Raw genomic sequence first — 19889 nt, forward strand, 5'->3', positions numbered from 1 at the left:
TGTTAGTTTTCTATGGATGCTGTAACAACCACAAGTTTAATGGCTTGAAGCAACACAAATTTATTATCTTACACGTTGAAGGTCAGAAGTCCAAGATGGATTTCACTGGGCTAAGTGTTGGCAATGCTGCATTCCTTACAGAAGCTCTAGGGGAAAATCCCTTGTCTTGCCTTTTTTGGCTTCTAGAAGCTGTCCACATCCTTTGGCTCATAGCCTCCTTCATCTTCATCGGTAAAGGTGAGTTGAGTTTTCACATCAGACCACTCTGACTTTCCCTTTGGACTCTCCTACTTCCAAAGACCTTGTGCTTACATTATGTCCACCAGAATACTCTAGGAAAATCTTCCTATTTTAAAGTTAGCTGATTAACAACATTAATACTCTTTGCAATGTTAATTCCCCTTTGCCATGTGACATAACATATGCACAAGTTCCAGGAATTAGGATTTGACATCTTTGGGGGGGTCATTATTCTGACTACTGCATTCACTTAATGGCAAAGGACTCTGGGGACTTGGAAATGTGAACTTCGTATGTCATTATGCAGCCTTCAGCAAGTGCTTTGCTCCAGGAGGCTAGAGCTCCCACTGAGAAGACTACTTACCCCTCCATAATTATGAAAATAAATGTTTGAAAAAAAGGACACAAGAAAAGTTCACAGTATTAAATGATCGTTTTTACTTTCAATCAGAATAGTGCTGCAAATCATTTTAAGCAGAAGTGGAAAGAAGCCTGAAAACAGAAGCAAGTATGACAGTACTAGACAATCATTTAATTGTTGACTCCTCCCTGGTAATCCCAATCTTAACACAACCAGCCCTGCGGGGTAATTTTGCTATGCCAAAAAATCTTCCAAACACTTGCATATATATTATGTCTAAAGGATCTACACTCCTGAAATGTATATTATACTTTAATGGAAATGAGTATGAGCAAGGTTGTTTCAGATTGTGCTGCAGGCTATATGACCTTGTCTCAAATCATAGGTATAACAGTGTAACATGCATAACTGTAAAGGTTCCCAGGATGATACACAGATTAGTATTTTTATTTTATCAGAGGAGTATGAATCAAAATGTATACATTTTAAATGTGTATATATATAATACACATATATATCACATCAGATGACTCTAAGTAGTTTCTTAGTAAAAAATGTGAAGGGTCAATTTAAAGACAGTTTAATGTATAATATTAAATAAATAATAACTAGTACTAAAGGAGGGTGTTCGTGACAAAAATCATGAAGTCGGTAGAATTACAAAAGCTCAGTAAACATCAATCTAACCATATTAATTTTATGAAATCAATAGGAAGGAAAGGCTAATAAATTAGACCAGGTTTAAGGAACCCAGGGGGTAAAACTCTCATAAATTCAGGTCAATTTTTTTTTTATTATTCAACTAAGTCATTCATCTCAGTACTCAATATAGTACTCCTATAGTGTACTCCTATAGTGTACACTCTCACCCGCTCTCTCCCTCCCTCCTTCCCTTCTTTTCCCTCTCCATTCTGTCTCCTCCTCCCACCTGCACAGCTCAATCAATGGCCCTAGCTACATTAATATCATCACTGACTTTCTTATCCATAACTGTATTTTTTGTTTCCTTCATATTGCTGCATCACAGTTTTGCTGTAGAATCATGTTATTTGAAATCAGGTCAAGAGAATAAAAAAAGCATATCTCAAAGAGATTAGGAAGAGCTCATATAAAATTTGAAGATTCTCCATCAAGCTCATGAGGTAGTCCAAAGTGGGCCAGAAAGATGGAGTTCTTCCTTTAAGGTAGGCCTTTGGAGGAGACACAGGCCAGTATCCAGTCCCTTAGCAGAAGAAAACTAGGAGCTACTTAAAAGTGAACAAGAGGCAGAGCTATGCTCCAAGTGGAAAAGGAGACATGGGGAATATTTTCTTGTAGAAATAGTAGCTTCCCATTACAGGGTTCAGGGAGTTCAACTTCAGTACATTGGGAAGAAAGTCTCTCCATGATGATCTCATCTATGCTTGCATTCTTTCACTGCTACTTTGTCCATCATGCTGTTTCTGATTAATTGTTGGAAACAGTTTTTGGTTTTGAGCTTAACACTTGTTGTTAAGAAACAACTTTCATTTAGCAAGTAAGTCTTGTAAATCTTGTCTCATGCATGTAAAACATCTCTTGTTCACTCACCATTTTGTGACTGCCCTGTGTTAGACACACATGTTATTTTCAGTACGTTTCTTTACAAAAATGGCACCCCAAACTAAAATCTCTTTGTTTGACCAGGCTAGCCCAGAGGGTTGCCATCCATTCCCATCTTTGGGGGAGGTGGAAATGGAGAAGGATTAGAATTGTTCTTTGATCATGCAACTTCCTCTGCTGAAAACTCTTTGGTGACTTTCCATTGCTCTTGGGATAAAGCAGTACATACCTTAGCAAAGACTTCATGGCTTCCAGGGTTTGGCCCCTTGCTACCTCTCCAAAGTCCATTCATTTTGTGCTCCCCTGCTCCAGAGGCAAGGGCCTTCTCTCTGTTCCTCATAGTTCCTTACCCTTTCAGAGCCTCTGCATATCTCCTTCCTTTAGACTCCACTTACATCGCTTTGCTCAACCCTTTCCTCTTTGACTAAATAACTTTTCATTCTCATTAGATCTCAATTCAATATCCTCTATATTCTCTTCCTTAGGCAGGCTTTCCTTAACTTCTGATTTAGTCAGCTCTGCTTTTATTATAAACTCAAGTGTGAATTCCTTCTCTTCTGTAGCACTTACAAAGTAGCTGCAGTTTAACATTTGTCTGTATGATTATTTGATTAAAGTCACCGACTATGACTGTCCTCACTCATTTTTTTATCTTCAGTGTCAAGTATAGTGAGCAGAACATAGTGAATCTCTGTTCTAATTAAGTTGCTGATGCCAGGCTTGAGGCAGGGACTGTGCCAGGCTCTTAGCTTATACTATGTCACTAACTTCCTACAACAATCATGTAAGGGAGATAATTTTTCGATTTGATAAATAAGGAAACTGAGGACAACAAGATAGAGTAGTTTCTTAAAAGGTCCCTCAATCAGTAAGTAGAAAAAGCATTGATCTAATCCAGGCATGTGGACTATGGTAAGCATGTTTTATCTGCCCAGCACACCTTGCTATTCCTCTTCTGCTAGCAGCACCCTACTTTCTTTTGTAGAATTCACATGGATTCCATGTCTTTCAGGATGGATTGTAATTCACAAGTCTCTGTTTCCCTCATCTGCAACCCCACTGTAGGGGTGAGTTTATGACCCAGGCCTGTCCAATCCCCAGATTGGTGAGGTAGGGATACATCGCCTCAGGTGGACCAATCAAAATCCACTGTGAGACTTAGCTGCTAAAGTTAATTGGAAAGATCAACTCTCTCCTGTGGAGTTGCCAAGCTACAAAAATGTAAATCCTCCTTTATCCTTCTAGGTGTATGATTTTACCAGCCCTAAAAATGATGAAAAGCATCAGTTAATGGAGTATTCTTTGAGTAACCCTATTTTTTAGTATTCAGGGAATATCATCAAACCCATTTGTTTAGTTCATTGTTTTTCTTGGTTATAGAACAAAGATTAGCAAATATTGCCAAAGATACTAAATACTTAAATTATTGGTAGTTGGATTTTTTCCCTTTACACTGTGCCTAAAAATGAATCATAGGTCCAATTTAAAAATTAACAGTAAATAATTACATTCCTGAAAAGAGGTGAGCCTGGGTAATACCAAATCAGAGGGATGTTAAAAAAAAAATGTTTAAACTCTTGGGGCACCTGGGTGGCTCAGTAGGTTAAATGTCCCACTTCAGCTCAGGTCATGATCTTGCAGTTCCCACCCGGCATCAGGCTCTGTGCTGATGGCTCAGAGCCTGAAGCCTGCTTTGTATTCTGTGTCTCCCTCTCTCTCTGCCACTCCCTCATCCATTCTCTTCTCTCTCTCTCTCTCTCTCTCTCACACACAAAATGAATGAAACATAAAAAAAATTGTTTGAACTCTTGTGAAATTCTAGAAATGTTTATAATATTAACTCAGAATGTTCTGTTTAATGTTGTCAATAAAAATTGATCATATATCAAATGGAGTTTGAAATTGACAAAATAAAAGAATTAGTGTTCCATGGAGATAATTATAATAAAGATAGATCATTATTCTCTACATTTATCAAGTAATCAAGAAGCTATTAACCATATGATTCAAAGAAAAATTGAGATTATCAAGAAATATTTTTAAGTTTATTTATTTATTTTGAAAGAGAGAGAACATGGGGAGGGACAGAGAGGAAGAGAGAGAATCCCAAGCAGGCTCCATGTTGTCAGCACAGAGCCTGGCATGGGGCTTGAACCCACAAACCATGAGATCATGACCCGAGCTGAAATCAAGAGTCTGACGCTTAACTGACTGAGCCATCCAGGTGCCCCAAGAAATTCTAAAGTTATAAACTTATTCAAACATTCTGTTACGAATATGAGAGAAAAGAAATCCAATGGATCCTAGAGAAGGAATTTCCTGGCATATTTAAAATTGTTAAATTTTATGGAGATAACTCATATCATTTATTCATGTGTACTATTCATTAATCAATTTAACAAATATTTTTGAATACCTCCAAATGATTAATTTTCTTTAAAACATATTATCTATTTCTGTTATCTACTGCCCTACTTCAGAGTCACAAGAATTTCACTTAAACTATTTCAACAGATACACCAATGGTCCTCCTTGTTTTTGTTTTTTCCAGTCCATTTCAAATTCAGCGCCAACATTTCAGTAGCATCTGTAATAATCTGGTCATATCACCTCACTGTCTATAAATGTATGTTGATTCTCAATATCTAGAGAATGAAATCCAAAGTTCCTCACAGTTTGGCCCCAATCTTTATAGCTCCCTAGACTCATCTATTGTATGAGCCACTTCTGTCCATCTAGCCATGTTGGACTTAACATTTTCTCTGACACCTTTGTTCCTGTGTTCACATTATTCCTTGATCATGGAGTAGCTTTTTTCCTATTTTCTGCCTGAAATCTCCTTTTCATCATTCAAATCCTGGTTCAAATAACACTTCCTCTTTGAAGCAGAGTGCAATTCATTCTTTATAACCTTAATTACATTTACAATTAATGGGAAAATTAATTTGTAATACATGAGTCCTCACTCAGTGAAAGGGAAAAGGATATTGGTCACAATGTGATGAGTAAAAGAGTAAAGTAAGCTGTGGGCATTTGATGGAACATTCTTGGGAGAGAATATGAAATAGGGCTTGATAAAAGTTAACAATGTTTTCATGTCATTATATTGGCTACTAAAAGTTTAACAAATATTTTTTTGACTCAAAATGTATTTTTTAATAAAAGAGGAAAACTTATTTCAATTAACTTATATCAACATTTTGCTTGTCATTTTCTAATTCGGAGAGATTACAGAAGCTGTTATTTCATGAACACATTGTTTTTAATTTTTTTTAATGTTTATTTATTTTTGACAGAGAGACAAAGTGCGAGCAAGGGAGGGGCAAAGAGAGAAGGAGACACAGAATCTGAAACAGGCTCCAGGCTCTGAGCTGTCAGCACAGAGCCCAACGCAAGGCTCAAACCCATGAGCCAAGAGATCATGACCTCAGCCGAAGTCGGATACTCAACTGACTGAGCCACCTAGGCGACCCGTGAACACATAGTTTTTAAAACTATAAGGCAATTTTGATAAATGTAGTTTACACAGTTAATCTACAGATGAAGAAACTGAGGCCACAAAGGGCTAATTTGAATGAGGGGGTAGACTCCATATCTCCAGAACTGACTTATGAAACACTTTATGGCTAGTCCAAAAGCACTACTTCTAAGGAATCAAGATCAAAGAGTAAATATTCCACTTTTGTTTATAGTAAAGAGTGATTTATTATCAGGGCGCCTGGGTGGCTCAGTCAGTTAAGCATCCAACCCTTGATTTCCACTCAGGTCATGATCTCATGGCTCGTGAGTTCAAGTGTCTGTGCTAACAATGCGGAGCCTACTTGGGATTCTTTCTCTTTCTCTCTTTCTGCCCCTCCCCTGCTCGTGCTCTCTCTCTCTCTTGAAATAAATAAATGATCTTTAAAAATATGAAAAAAAGTGATTTATTTTTTGAAGAGTGATTTATTAATAAGCAAATGATTTAAAGATTATTCAGAGAAGGATTTCTAGAGAAGAAGAAAAGTTGAAATTGATTTTTTAAATGATACGTGTGTTCTACATATTCTATGTATATAGGGGTCTACTGAATATATATATATTTTAGATGCTTAACTACCATGAGATATTACCTACCAACTTGAAATATTTTGCCAGAGATCCCTCTTCTCCATGACATTTAAAAAATATATCATCTAATTGTACATTTTTGCATAATTTTCCTGGTTATGACTTTCATATGTGTCTCATAACTGTTATGTGTATAAGAAAAATTAATTTACATTGTGTTTTTGGCAGTGACACTATCATTTTCAGTTATCTGATTTTAAAAGAGATTCATGGCTCCAATTGTGGCAATATTTTTTTTTATGTTTTTCTTTTGAAATGTGTGTTCTTTCACAAATCACTTAAATGAGAAGTTTTGAACATGGCTTATTTCCTAATTGACAAGTGTTTTATGTACAACTCTTGAATGGCACAGTTAACAGAGTGTAGAGAAATAGATAAATATACTACTTTGCAAAGCTCTATGGCAAGATGTAATTCAACTCCCCTTGCTATCTCTTTCTATAAAAACTAGAAACAGGAAATACTGGAGAAACTCACATATTTGGAATTTTTTTTCTTTCTTTCTTTTTTGAAGGAGTGGTAGGTGACAAAGGATGGGTTTGACATTAAGCTGGCTAGGCAACAGAAAACTTTACTATTGTGGGTTCCACAGTCTGAAATAAGCATTGTAGATACTTTTTTTTTTTTTTTTTAGTGGATGTGCCACTTAATTAGACAAGTAGCAGATTTTTCATGTCTCTCTCAGCGTCATCAGACCATTTATCAAAGACCATTTATCAAGTTTGGATAAAAGACATTTGTTCACAATGTACCTCATTGTCTGTGTTTTCCCTCAATTAGAAACTGTTTGCAATGACCCTATCTGTAGAGGTTATGGGGATCTTGACCAGTTTTCAACCTATGCTTCAGAGGCCTTGAGGAAAGAGAGGGCTTTCAAAATTTAGAGATTCAACCTTAAAATGGCTACTAAGCCCTGGACATTGTCATCATTAGCCACATACACCAGCCACCCTCACCCACCTTCCTTTGCTTTATTCTGTTTCTATTCAAAGCTGCCATTCCATGTTATGGAGGCTCTCATGGCAAATCCCAGATACCACCTTTCTTTTTTTTTTTTTTTTTAATTTTTTTTCAACGTTTATTTATTTTTGGGACAGAGAGAGACAGAGCATGAATGGGGGAGGGGCAGAGAGAGAGGGAGACACAGAATCGGAAACAGGCTCCAGGCTCTGAGCCATCAGCCCAGAGCCTGACACGGGGCTCGAACTCACGGACCGCGAGATCGTGACCTGGCTGAAGTCGGACGCTTAACCGACTGCGCCACCCAGGCGCCCCAAGATACCACCTTTCTTATTCTGAAAACTAAACTCTAGGTGAGACAGTGTGAGACAGTAGATAAAAGTAAGATGATTGTTGTCATAACAATTGATTTTTAAATATGTACTTTATTTTTCATTTATAAAGAAGGCATGCTTAAATTGGACTGATTATTTCTATGATAACTTTCCTTTGCCTTAAAATATGTAGGATGATATTGTGTGTGTTATATCACTGAAAGTGCATCCCCCAGGTGCTGTAAGTATTCTATTTAAGAATTTCAGTCCAGGGCTGGCCAGCTAGCTTTCTAACTAGAAGTTACATGCTCTAGAAGATATCAATGCCAGTGCTTCTATTATCTATATCTATACCATCCACATTTACCTTATTCATAGATGTTGGAAATATGTTAGAAATAAGAATGTCGGATATCACCCATTAATAGCATACTATATGGCAAAATAGGCAGGAAAATGTTTGCTTACTGACTTACACCATTAATGTAAGAAAGGCTCACTGGTAAAATTAAAGCTCTTCAGGATACGTGGTTTGGATAAAATTGCTTTAGAGGCATGGACAGGAATAGGGTATAAGAATTCAAGGAAGTCTGAAGCCTTTGGCAGTAGAAATGAGGCGTGAGACTTGAGCCGTAAACAGACTGATTCCAGTTACCGGTGTGGGAGGATTTCTAATGACGTGTTTGTCTTGAGTAAATATTTCATGCAAGATGTTAATGAGAGCACTTAACTGTACAAAAAGCTAGGACTTTATCAAACTTTAAAGAATATTTTATATGACCTGAGTTGTGTCTATTTGTCAATACAGTGGTCTATATGTGTTACAAAATTTGGTTTGTAATTCGCTTTCAGTATGATCTGGTGGCCACATAATATACCACAAAGAACCTAAAAGCTGTGCATATTAAATTGGCTTGAGGTCAGTTCATGATTATCTATGGAGCACTTACCAAATGCTAAGTACTTTGCATATATTATTTAATCTTCATAGTAATCTATACAACAATCCTCGCAATACTCCTAACACAATTGTTACTTTTTGGTTGGTAAACCATCTATGCATAGGGTGTTGCTAATCATTGCCATTATTTGGAGAAGGAGAATCAAGATGATCAAATCCAGCTAAAGATGGGTACAATTACCCTGTTTTACAGATTAGGAAATTAAGCCACAGGGAGTTAAGTGACTACTCAAGGTCACAGAGCTCGAAAGTGACCAATTTTGGATTTAATTTGTGCCTGAGTGACTCTAAAAACCCATCCTTCTAATTATGATGATTTACTGCATCTGTTAATGATTCTTTGCTGTTAAAAAGAAGAATTTAGGGACTAAGAAGTAAGTTAATTTCTGATGCTACAGTATTTACACTGTAGAGTTTTCTTGTGTGGTCAAAAGGTGGAAGATAACTTGTCAAATCCTAGGGCATGCTGGGTAGCTGTCAGGACTATAGGATAATTAGATACCTTTCAAAGGAGTACGCTCAGCATGGAAAATGTCCTTAAGGACTCTGGTTCAAATGACTGATTTCATGACAATGAAGGACTCTGAAAGCGGAACAAGGTTCTTTTATGTAGACCAAAGGAAACAGTTAGGTTAGCATTGAGTCTTTTCAGGGCAAACATTGGAAGCTGAAGATTATCTGTGCTGATTTTTACCCTAATCCCCGTTACTGGGTTTCTGGTTACCTGACCTTAGTATAGGTTGTACAATATCATCTCTGTAACCTTTGTGTTTGTCAGTTTATCTTGATCAACTATCAGTGCAAAGTGAGAAGCTGTCTTTCATCTGGTTTCCAAGGGTGCTAACTAGAAAAGGAGAAACTAAAAAGTTTACATTGAGCAGAAATAAAGTAGCCAAGGTATTAAAGCACCTAACAGTGAATCTAAAGAAGGTATTTGAAGAAGGAAGACTTCCTAGGGAGAAGGTTCACTAAAGGATATTGGCACCATAGGACATTGCGAACAAAGAGGGTTGGCTAAAATCTTGATTTGCAATGGTACAAAGTTTTCCTATCTAAACTACAATAAAGAGTTTTTGTCAATTCATCCTTATGCTGAAGCAGTTCTCCTAAATCTAATGCATCAAAGATCTGGCATCATTAAGGAAGATAATCCTAAGAACTGTTAGCAATATAAGCAGAGCTGGCAAAAAAAAAAAAAAAAAAAAAAAAAAGTGTAATGCTACATAAGCTTTCCTCTCTGGAAAGAAAATAGCACAGGTTTGACTTTTGGAGACCAACTAAATCAGATGGACGAGCAGAGAGAGGCTTTGTAGCCAAGGAGGTGGGGGAAAGTGAACAAGAGAGCTGTAAAACACAAAATGATTTATTTACAGCTGTTTATTAGATGAAAGGAAGAGGCACATATCACTTATCTAACATGTTTCATTTTTTAGTGGAAAGAATATTAACTATTCAGTAAACAGACCTGGGTTTAAAGCTGGCTCTACCATTTTCCACCTGGGAAGTTTAGAGCACATTCTTTAACCTCTCTGGGCCTCACTTTCTCCAGAGGTTAAATGGAGCTTCCAGTATCTGTCTGTGTTGGAGTCTGTATTTGTCACTAGCCGTCTGTTTTTGACTCCGGGCAAATCACCCTACTGAGTGTCAGAAGTCCCATCTTTAAAAAGGGAATAATAATGCTCCCTGGTCCCACTAGAGAACTTTTTCCCATACATGTGGACCAAACATACAGGACTGATGCCCTTGGTGGCTTTTGTTCTGTCAAACCAGAATAATAATGACTACCTAGTAGTGGCATTTTAAAGATTATACAGTAATTTCTTTCAGATTTCTAGTTTGTGATAGCCAGGCTATAAATGGTGCATAGTAGGTATGCAGTAAATATTAGAACTACATTATTAAATTTATACAAGGTCTATAGGTATACAAGGTCTATAGGCATTGGCTTACTCAAAACTTGCTTTCACAAAAAAAAAATGAATGCCATAGTAGATGACATATGAGATAAAAATTTCTCATATTTAAATTGTGTTCTCCATTTTTTTCCAAAGCATAATCATATCCTCCTAGAGAAGGACACACATATATCATACCCCTTATTTTCCAGAAAGGAAGGCTGAGATCCAGAGAAATTTAGCAATACTTACCAGAGATGATGTGACTTTAAGTAGGAAGTTAGGCTTGGATTCTGAATTCCTGAATTCCATCCCAGTGATCTCCTCACTACATTATAGTCTCTCTGTTCTGTGGGTATGGCACACCTTTCTAGAAATCCTCTGTTATGGTAAACAGCAAGAGCAAGACAAAAATAATTAAAATAGGCTTTCCCCTTATGAGCTCATGATGTGTTGATATCCTTGGCTTATTGTTTCAGTTTTTTAAATGTAAAAAAAAAAAAGATACTGAATTCTCTGTAACATTTAGAGAAGAACAGAGAGAACACACTTTTGCTAAATTGAGTGGGCTCGTGCCACTATCAATTTTGAGCCTTGACCTGATTTCAGACCCTTGAAACTTGAAAATTAGCAAAATGTTTTGCCATTTTTCAGAAACAAAGATTGAAGCTTTTTAAGATTACAAATCAAATTCATCAACTTTAAATAGCTAAGGAAAACATATTTTGACCAACAAAGAAAACTGGAGTATCAACAAAATTATTTAATTTTCTTTGAAACATGTCTGCTTACAGTACATGACTACTTACCACACATCGTTTAAAAGCATTGGGTTTATAAGAATCAAGCCCAAACTGAGTTAAATTCCTTAATGTAATTTATTTTGCTCTGGAAAATAATGTTCGATAGGTTTTTTTTTTGCACTATTAGAATACTTCTAGAAAGTATCAGAAATATAAAGCATCGTGTAAATGTAATATACTATCTATTTTAGTTCAGTCCAACTTACAATAATTTAATTCAACCTATAATACCCATAAAGAGTCTACCCTTTAGGGCATACTGTTGGCCCTAAGATAACTAAGGTCTTTGAGGAATTCAGTGTCTGTCTGAGCTTTATGATAATAAAAGCATATAGTTAAATTTATTGATCTCTTGCATGTATCAGCCACACTACTAAGTTTTGCTCATGTTTTCTTATTTAGTACCCCAACAACATCCTTTGAAGATATATTAACCCCATTTTATAGATAAGGGAAAAATGGCTTAGATTAAGGAATATATCCAGGGACACACAGCTCACAAATGGCTTAATTTATTCACCTAATTAATATATTAACACAGATATGCAGACACAAACCAACATGCCTACATAAGTAGACACAAATACTTGCAACTTTAAAAAAACTATGAATAGGGGCGCCTGGGTGGCGCAGTCGGTTGAGCGTCCGACTTCAGCCAGGTCACGATCTCGCGGTCTGGGAGTTCGAGCCCCGCGTCAGGCTCTGGGCTGATGGCTCAGAGCCTGGAGCCTGTTTCCGATTCTGTGTCTCCCTCTCTCTCTGCCCCTCCCCCGTTCATGCTCTGTCTCTCTCTGTCCCAAAAATAAATAAACGTTGAAAAAAAATTAAAAAAAAAAAAACAAAAACAAAAACTATGAATATACTTTTTCTTCTTTAATTGAAGCCGAGGTGTTCTTTCTGTTAGTATTATTTCTCCTGCCAGCTTATGTTTAAATAATGACTATGTGATAGTGTCATCATTATCATGCAGAAAGGGCAATGTGTTTATAATAACAGAGGAGCACAAAAGCCTTTCATGGCTATTAACTCCAGTCTCAAATACTCTGGCCCTACCACAGCACTTTGTTCATTTTTTTAAAGACAAATTATAACCAAAATGATATTTAAATTTTCAGTTGACTTCATAATAAAACTTCTCCTCTTAAACCACATTTGTGTTTTTCCTACAGAATTATGGTAATAGCCTTCTTTGAATATACTCAGAACTGTCTTTTATAAAAGGATCCCAATAAATTTCATATAAAAATATATATACATATAAAAGGATCCCAAACACACAAGGCTGGAGAACCTCAGACATGTGTGCATGAGGGGAACATGTATAGGAAGGAAATTCAGAGAAACATGAAGTTTTAAAAAAAGAATAGACTCCTCCCCCCCATTTTATTTAAAATTTGCATATAGAAAACTCTTGGTAGAATATTTAGAAAAGTAGAGATTTCTAAATCCATTCATGCATTTAAATAGTAGATTGAGTGTCTGTGTTAGTTTATCAGGCTGCCATAACAAACTACCACTGACTAGGTGGCTTCAACAACAGAAATCTATTTGCTCACAGTTCTGAAGGCTGGAAGGGCTGGCTTCTTCTATGGCCTCTCCTTGGCTTGCAGATGGCTGCCCTCTTGCTGTGTCCTCCCAAGGGTGTCCCTCTGTGCACACAGGCCCTGGGTATCTCTTTGCATGTCCAAATTTCTTATTATAAGGGCAGCAGTCAGATTGGGTTAGGGACCATGCTATTGGCCTCATTTTAGCTTAATTACGTCTTTAAAGGTTCTCTCTATAAACACAATCACATTCAAGCTACTGGAAATTAGGACTTCAACATATGAATTTTGAGGGAAAACAATTCAGCCCCTAACAGCGACCTTTAGCTGTAAAGAACTGAGAGTTCTTCCAGATCTAGAATTCCGTGTCTCTTCTACAAAATTTTCACTGCATATAAATTGACCACAATCTAATTTTACTATATAAATGCTTTTCTTTTTTAAAAAATGACATTCCCGTTTTTCTGTGCTATGCAGAGAAGAAGATCCCTATTACATTGTCTGGGTTTCCTTCATAACTTAAAGGGAAATTTTCACAATGTCTGGAGCCCTAAATGTCCTGCAAATGAAGGAGGAGGGTGTGCTCAATTTCCTTGCAGCAGGAACCCACTGATGTGGCACCAGCCTTGACTTCCAAACAGCGCAGTACATTATGGGAAGGGGAAAAAAAAAAGCCGTGGAATTACCTCATAAATCTGCAGAGAACCTGAGAGATGCTTCTGCTGGTGGTTCGTGCCATTGTTGCCATTGAAAACCTGACCAATGTCAGTGTCATAGCCCCCAGGAATACTGGCCAGCGAGCCTGAAGTTTGTTGCTGCCACTGGAGCCATTCCTGTGGCTGGCCCCGTAGCTCCTGGAACCTTCCCTAACCAGATCCAGGCAGGTTCTGGGAGCCGCGACTTCCTGTGGTTACTGATCCCAGGTCTAAGCACCATCTGCTCACGGTGGCCTCGTAGGTTAACCCTCCCGCCATGGCTCCGTAGAACAGACTCTCTTCCGCACCAGGTTCACGTTGCCGTGTCTCTGTGAGGGTCTGATAGGGTGGCTACCGCTGTGGGAAGTTCTACGCATGCGCGCCACAGTCTTGCGTGGGTGCCCGTGTGAGGTCACGTTTGATCTCTGTGTCTGCAGAGATCCTGAAGGGATTGGAAAGGAAGAGCAGGCCGCTGCTGAAATGACCATGACCAAGGAAGAATTTCAGGGTGAGTGGACTGCTCCGGCTCCCAAATTTACTGTAACTCAACCTGAGGTCACAGAAGAGAGTGAAGGCCTGCAGGTGTCCTCTGGCCTCTTCCGTGGTTCCCTGCTGGAGTGCAGCGCCCAGCCTGCCCCTCAAGACTGCAGCGACACTGCTCCAGCTACTGAATGGGTAGGAACAACCACTGCGTGGTCTTAAGCTCTTCTTCTACACACTCTTGTTTTTAAATTTACTTTGAGAGAGAGAGAGAGAGAGAGCGCGCACAGGGCGGGGTGGGAGGGGGAGGGGCAGAGGGAGAGAGAGAGAGAGAGAAAGAGAGAACGAGAGGGAATCCCAAGCAGGCCCCACATTGTCACCACGGAGCCCCATGCGGGGCTTGAACTCGCCAACGGACCCGAATGGTGAGATCATAACCTGAGTGAAAAACCAAAAAGTTGGACACTCGACTGAGCCACCCAGGCGTCCCTCTTTTTCCACGCACTCTTAAACGGAAAATGGAAATGAGATTGCTGGAAAAGAAACAGTTTAAAAAAAAAAAAAAAAAAAAAAAAAGATATTCCTGAATTAGCTTTAGTAGGATATTTTATATATCTGTGTGTGCATATATAAATACACACGTATGCACACACTAGCAGGCAAAGAGACGGCTGTGGTTATAGCTACCTTGTATTCACTCACACATTTACAACCAAAAGTATGCATCCATTTATTAATTAGACATAACCAAACGAGTAGCAAGAATCACATATTCTTACCATGCTAGAAGCATTCTTTTTAAAAATGCATTTGGCTAAGTTTCTCTTTTAGATTAACACAATTTCATGCTACATTAAGCCTGATTTTGGGGTATGTTTATATAGACTAAAATAAATTATCTGCGGTTGTACCGAGTTAAACGTCATCCCGAGTACATTCAACAAGGGTCTTGCTGTTTTCAATTGAATTTTCCAAAAGTGGCAGCAACAGCATTTCCAATACCACAGGCTCTTGCAACCTTCAGTCAAGAGGTGGAGCCTGTGTCTCTGCCTTCCCCCCGTCTACACCTTTAAAACTTCGTGGGCATCTGTGACTGCCTCAATAAATGGAACGCAGCAGAAGGGATAATATGGGACATCTGAAAACAGGTCATAAAAGACGATGTAACAGTTATTTTTGTTTATTTGACTATTTTTAGGCAAGTTTTTCAAATATGTTTGCTTTTTTAATGCTGCCTATAGTTCAAACTTTTACTTAGTTTCTTTTTCGTGATTCATATAATATCGGTGTTCTCATCTAATACATTTGTTTGCCATTCTATATAAAATAGCCATCTGTTTTTATTGTGGAAGTAATATATTATGAATCTTGGATTATTCTGTCTACTGTCTTCAAGTATGACATAAACCAGTGAAATGTTCATTAATAAGTTGACTATCATGAGCTGTACCCATTTTGCTTTTCTAGACCAGTTTTCTCATTAAAAAATGGGAGGTTATATCAAATCAGTATATGATCATTAAATTACTTAAGACATTTGTTATAATGTTCTGAGTCCCTCCTTGTAGAGATTCAGTAGGTCGGGAGAAGTGCTCAGAAGACTTTTTTAAAATTGAGAGAATTTTTTTTAACAGGACCTTGATATGACTCTATGGTTAAGAAAGTTTTTGGAGTAATTTGTAGTTGTGCAATTCTTTAGGAAGATTTCAAACTCAGTAGAATTACATTTAATTCTTAATCACCATTGATAATAGGAGCAAGATGCTAATAATTCAAGGGGGTGTAAGTAAATCCCAGATTTTGTACTTTTGGATTTCAAGTGAGTTTTACATAATTTTGCTTATTGTTATATAGTCCTAATTATTCTTTATTGTTGAGATATAAAATTTAATATTAATTTTAAGATCCTTATCAACCATATACAGTTCCAGGAAAAAAAGCTCTTAAAAGATACACTTTTCAAATGATTCAGTCATTCCACTCCTCAGAGAAATGAAGACATATGTCCATACAAAGACATGGCTACAAATGTTCACAGCTTCTTTTGTAGTAGCCAAATAATGAAACAACCCAAATTTCCAATAAGTAAATGGATAAACAAACCATTTTATATACATATGATAAAATATTACTCAACAATCAATAAAACCAACAATTGATACACATAAAATCATGGATGAATCTCTATAAAAATAATTATATGGAGTGAAAGAAGTCAGACAAATAAATACAGTCAAAGTACACACTGTATGATTCCATTATTCAAAATTCTAGCAAGTGAAAAATAATCTATAGTGACAAAAAACCAGATCAATTTTTGCCTGGGGATACCAGTGGAGGGTGGGTAAGAGGGACACAAAAGTACATGGGAAACTTTTGGTGTGATGAATATGTTCATTACCTTGGTTAGTCTGATGGATCCATCAGTATACACATATATTAATACCTATCAAATTGTACACATTAAATATGTCCCTTTTGTATGCTAAATATACCTGAAAATAGTTTCTAAAATAATATAAAAAATCTTTAAAAATGAACAAAAGGTATGTGAGAGCTATGCAAAGAAAATTTTAAGACTTAAATGTACAGCATCTATGGGACATTTTATTAAATTCTTGGAAGAATTTTTGTGCTTCTACTGAATGGCATGATGAATATTTCAGTTTCCAGTTTTGATAATTATGTAGTTTGGGGATATTTTTTATAATGAGTTTGCATTTGAAACTGGATACTTGAACAATTAATATACATCTATGCCCATAATGAATAATAATGCCTAATTTAAAAATTCAGGTGTAACCAATGTTAATTTATTGCTGCAGCAATGTTCAGTCTGCTGTCTTGCTAAAAATTGTGGTTTTCTAACCTGATTTACCAGCATTCAATTACTCAACATAAATGTTTGAACCACATTATGATACAGGTTGTGGGTAGGGAGATGATATATATGAATTGGACAAACTTTGAAATCAGATAAAGGAGTGAAGACTCAGGCAACTCTAAGAGAAATGATAAATACATTTAAAGAATTACAAAAATGATTGTTAAAAAAGTGAAGAGTTACCAAAAAAAAAATAAAAAATAAAACCACAATCCACCCCACATGAATTTCTGGGCGGGGCAACTCATCACTCTCAATGGATATGTAATGCATTCCTATAGATCACTTGTATCTGAGAAGACCAGGGATGTCTAATGGGTAAAAGGCTATTTGAGATGACATTTTAAGGCAAGATAGAATCTGAACGTTAGGTTTGGGTTTGGAGAAGAGAATTTTCCAAATGAAGGGAACTATGTGTGCAAAAACAGATGGCTAAAAGTGCCAGATGCCTGTAGAAAATTTTGACTGGTACATTACTCTGTGAAGGCCAGTACTTGGAGTATAATTGGAGTGGTAAACTGATATCAGATCAGATCTCAAACACTCTATTTGGTTAGATTTGAGTTGGTAAGCAAGAGGGAACCATCAAAGTTGTTGAGCATTTTCATGTCATGATAAGATCTATATTTTAAGCAAATGATGTGACAGTAGAATGTAGGAGAATTTGAAGGAACGAGAAAAAAAATTTTCTGCTTTAATAGTTTTTCATTTTTGAAATGGTCACCTATTTGCCAAAAGATGCTTTCTTAAGCATATCACATTGCCTTTATTAGGGATGCCGAGAAAGAAGAGTTGCTTTTAAGAAATGGGATGGATTAAACAGCTAGTAACTGTACAATCCACCTGTAGACTTGGGTTTACTTGTATTCTATCATACTGATCATACCAGATAATACTCTGGATGAGAAGGATATTTGTCTCCCCTGATGGGGCAGCTTTTGGCAGAATATACTGCCTTGCTAAGACAAGGTGAGTTAAGAGTCAGGACTATGAACCTGCAGACAGAAAGTATTGGGTAAGTATAACGATACATCTGGAAATTAGGTAAAGCAGGGATCAGCATGCAAGTTTAAACTAGGCAGGGAATTAGTAGTGGTTATAAGGGGTCATGAGGCAGGTGTGGAGTTGAGGGGAGGAGAGGAGAATTTGTAGCATGTACCAGCTTCCCTGGTGTAAATGTTTCTACCACAACCAATTTCAAACTACCAAAATGGGATCAATAGGCTCACAAAATTTTTGAAATTTAAACAGTCCATTCTCGTGAGCCATCATGGGGCCAGCTCCAGCATACTACCAGTGCTGCCACAGAGATTTGTAACGTAGGCAGGGATAATGGACCAGGGATCAGGGACTTAGGCAGACAGACTGGATGAGAAGTTGTCTGAATCCAGGCAAAGCATCTGAGTAACATGCACCAATATCACCAGCAAGAAAAAGCTGGCTATATTATTGAAAATTTTATGAGCCATGGCCTCCCTTTGTTCTTTTCTTTCATCTCTCCAGGAGGGTAGGTCAGAGGTAGGTGGAGGCAAATTGGAGTATCCGCTTGAGTTGTGAGCAAGGAACCTAAGAATGTGGCAGTCACTGTCTTCTTTCTCCTGGATAGACATGATAGGTTTCTGGGTCATTGGTAAGGCTTTGCCTCCTCCTTTTGATTAGAAGCTTCATTCTCAAGCCTACAGCTTGACAAGTATGGAAAAGGTAAAAGTAGTCACTGAGGGAAAGCATTTCTCCATCTGCTAGTGAGTTGCTTGCTTCTAACCAGCTTTAAAAATGAGATAAATGAGATAATTTCTACAAGTCTTTCAGCTGCTCTCTTCCTCCCTCCCTCCCTCCCTCCGTCCCACCCGCTAAGTTCTGACTTGCTTAAAGCAAGCTATCATTCCCAGTAACACCATTCATAGATATGGTATTATAAAAATATTATTTTTTTTAACTTTATTAAGCTTTATTTATTTTTGAGAGAGCGAGAGAGAGAGCGAGCATGAGTGGGGGGGAGGAGCAAAGAGAGGGAGACACAGAATCTGAAGCAGGCTCCAGGCTCTGATCTGTCAGCACAGACAGAGCCTGACGCGGGGCTCAAACTCACAAACCGTGAGATAATGACCTGAGCCGAAGTCGGACGCTCAACTGACTGAGCACCCAGGTGCCCCTATAAAAATATTCTTTAGCTCACATTCTAGGATGAGTTTCAGTGTTTAAATATGTGGAATGAGGGACGCCTGGGTGGCTCAGTCAGTTAAGCATCCAACTCTTGATTTCTGCTCAGGTTATGAACTCATCTTTGGTGAGATCCAGCCGCACATTGGGCTCTGGGCTGATAGCATGGAGCCTGCTTGGAATTCTCTCTCTCCCTCTTTCTCTGCCCCTTCGCAGCTTGTGCACATACACACATTCTCTTTCTCTCTCTCAAAATAAATAAACTTTAAAAAAATCTGTGAAATGATTTTATTTCCAGAAGAAATTTACAACCTAAATAATAGTAAAAAGAATTCCAAAATGACACGACTGTAGTTTTCATCACTTAATAAATCTTTTAAAAATAGCTGTTCTAGCATACCATTTTTTTTTATGAGTTAACCTTTGTGTACAGTTTTAGTAATGGTATCCCCATTGATAATTTCTGCCAATTAGAAGTTTAGAGAAGCCCAGAGAAGTCCAGAATGTCAATAAAACAATTAAATATGGTATTTAAAGGATCTAAATTTTGTTAATGAAACTAAAAATTTCATTAGACTATTCCCTTTCCTTTCAAATGTTTTTTGTTAGTTGTACTAAATATCCTTATGCAAATAATTGTGGAAACAGTGTCTTCTAAAGATACACATCAGCTTTATACCATAAAAATTGTTGATACAATTTAAAAAATGGTATATATAATGGGGTGCCTGGGTGGCTCAGTCAGTTGAGTGTCCAACTCTTGGTTTCAGCTCGGGTGATGATCTTGTGGTTTGTGGGTTTGAGCCCCACATTGGGACTTTGGAGAAGAGGCTCAGGCACATTATCAGAGACAGTCTAGGACTTGAACTCTCTAATCAGGTAGAGGCAGGCTTCGTAGCATGGA

General features: G+C 37.5%; 1 pseudogene; it reads left to right on the top strand.

The window, feature by feature from the left end:
- Nucleotides 1-95: 95 nt before the first annotated feature.
- Nucleotides 96-14163, top strand: LOC115518770 (annotated as a pseudogene).
- Nucleotides 14164-19889: the final 5726 nt, after the last annotated feature.

The sequence above is a fragment of the Lynx canadensis genome, chromosome B4, assembly GCF_007474595.2.
Source record: "Lynx canadensis isolate LIC74 chromosome B4, mLynCan4.pri.v2, whole genome shotgun sequence".
NCBI classification, from domain to species: domain Eukaryota; kingdom Metazoa; phylum Chordata; class Mammalia; order Carnivora; family Felidae; genus Lynx; species Lynx canadensis.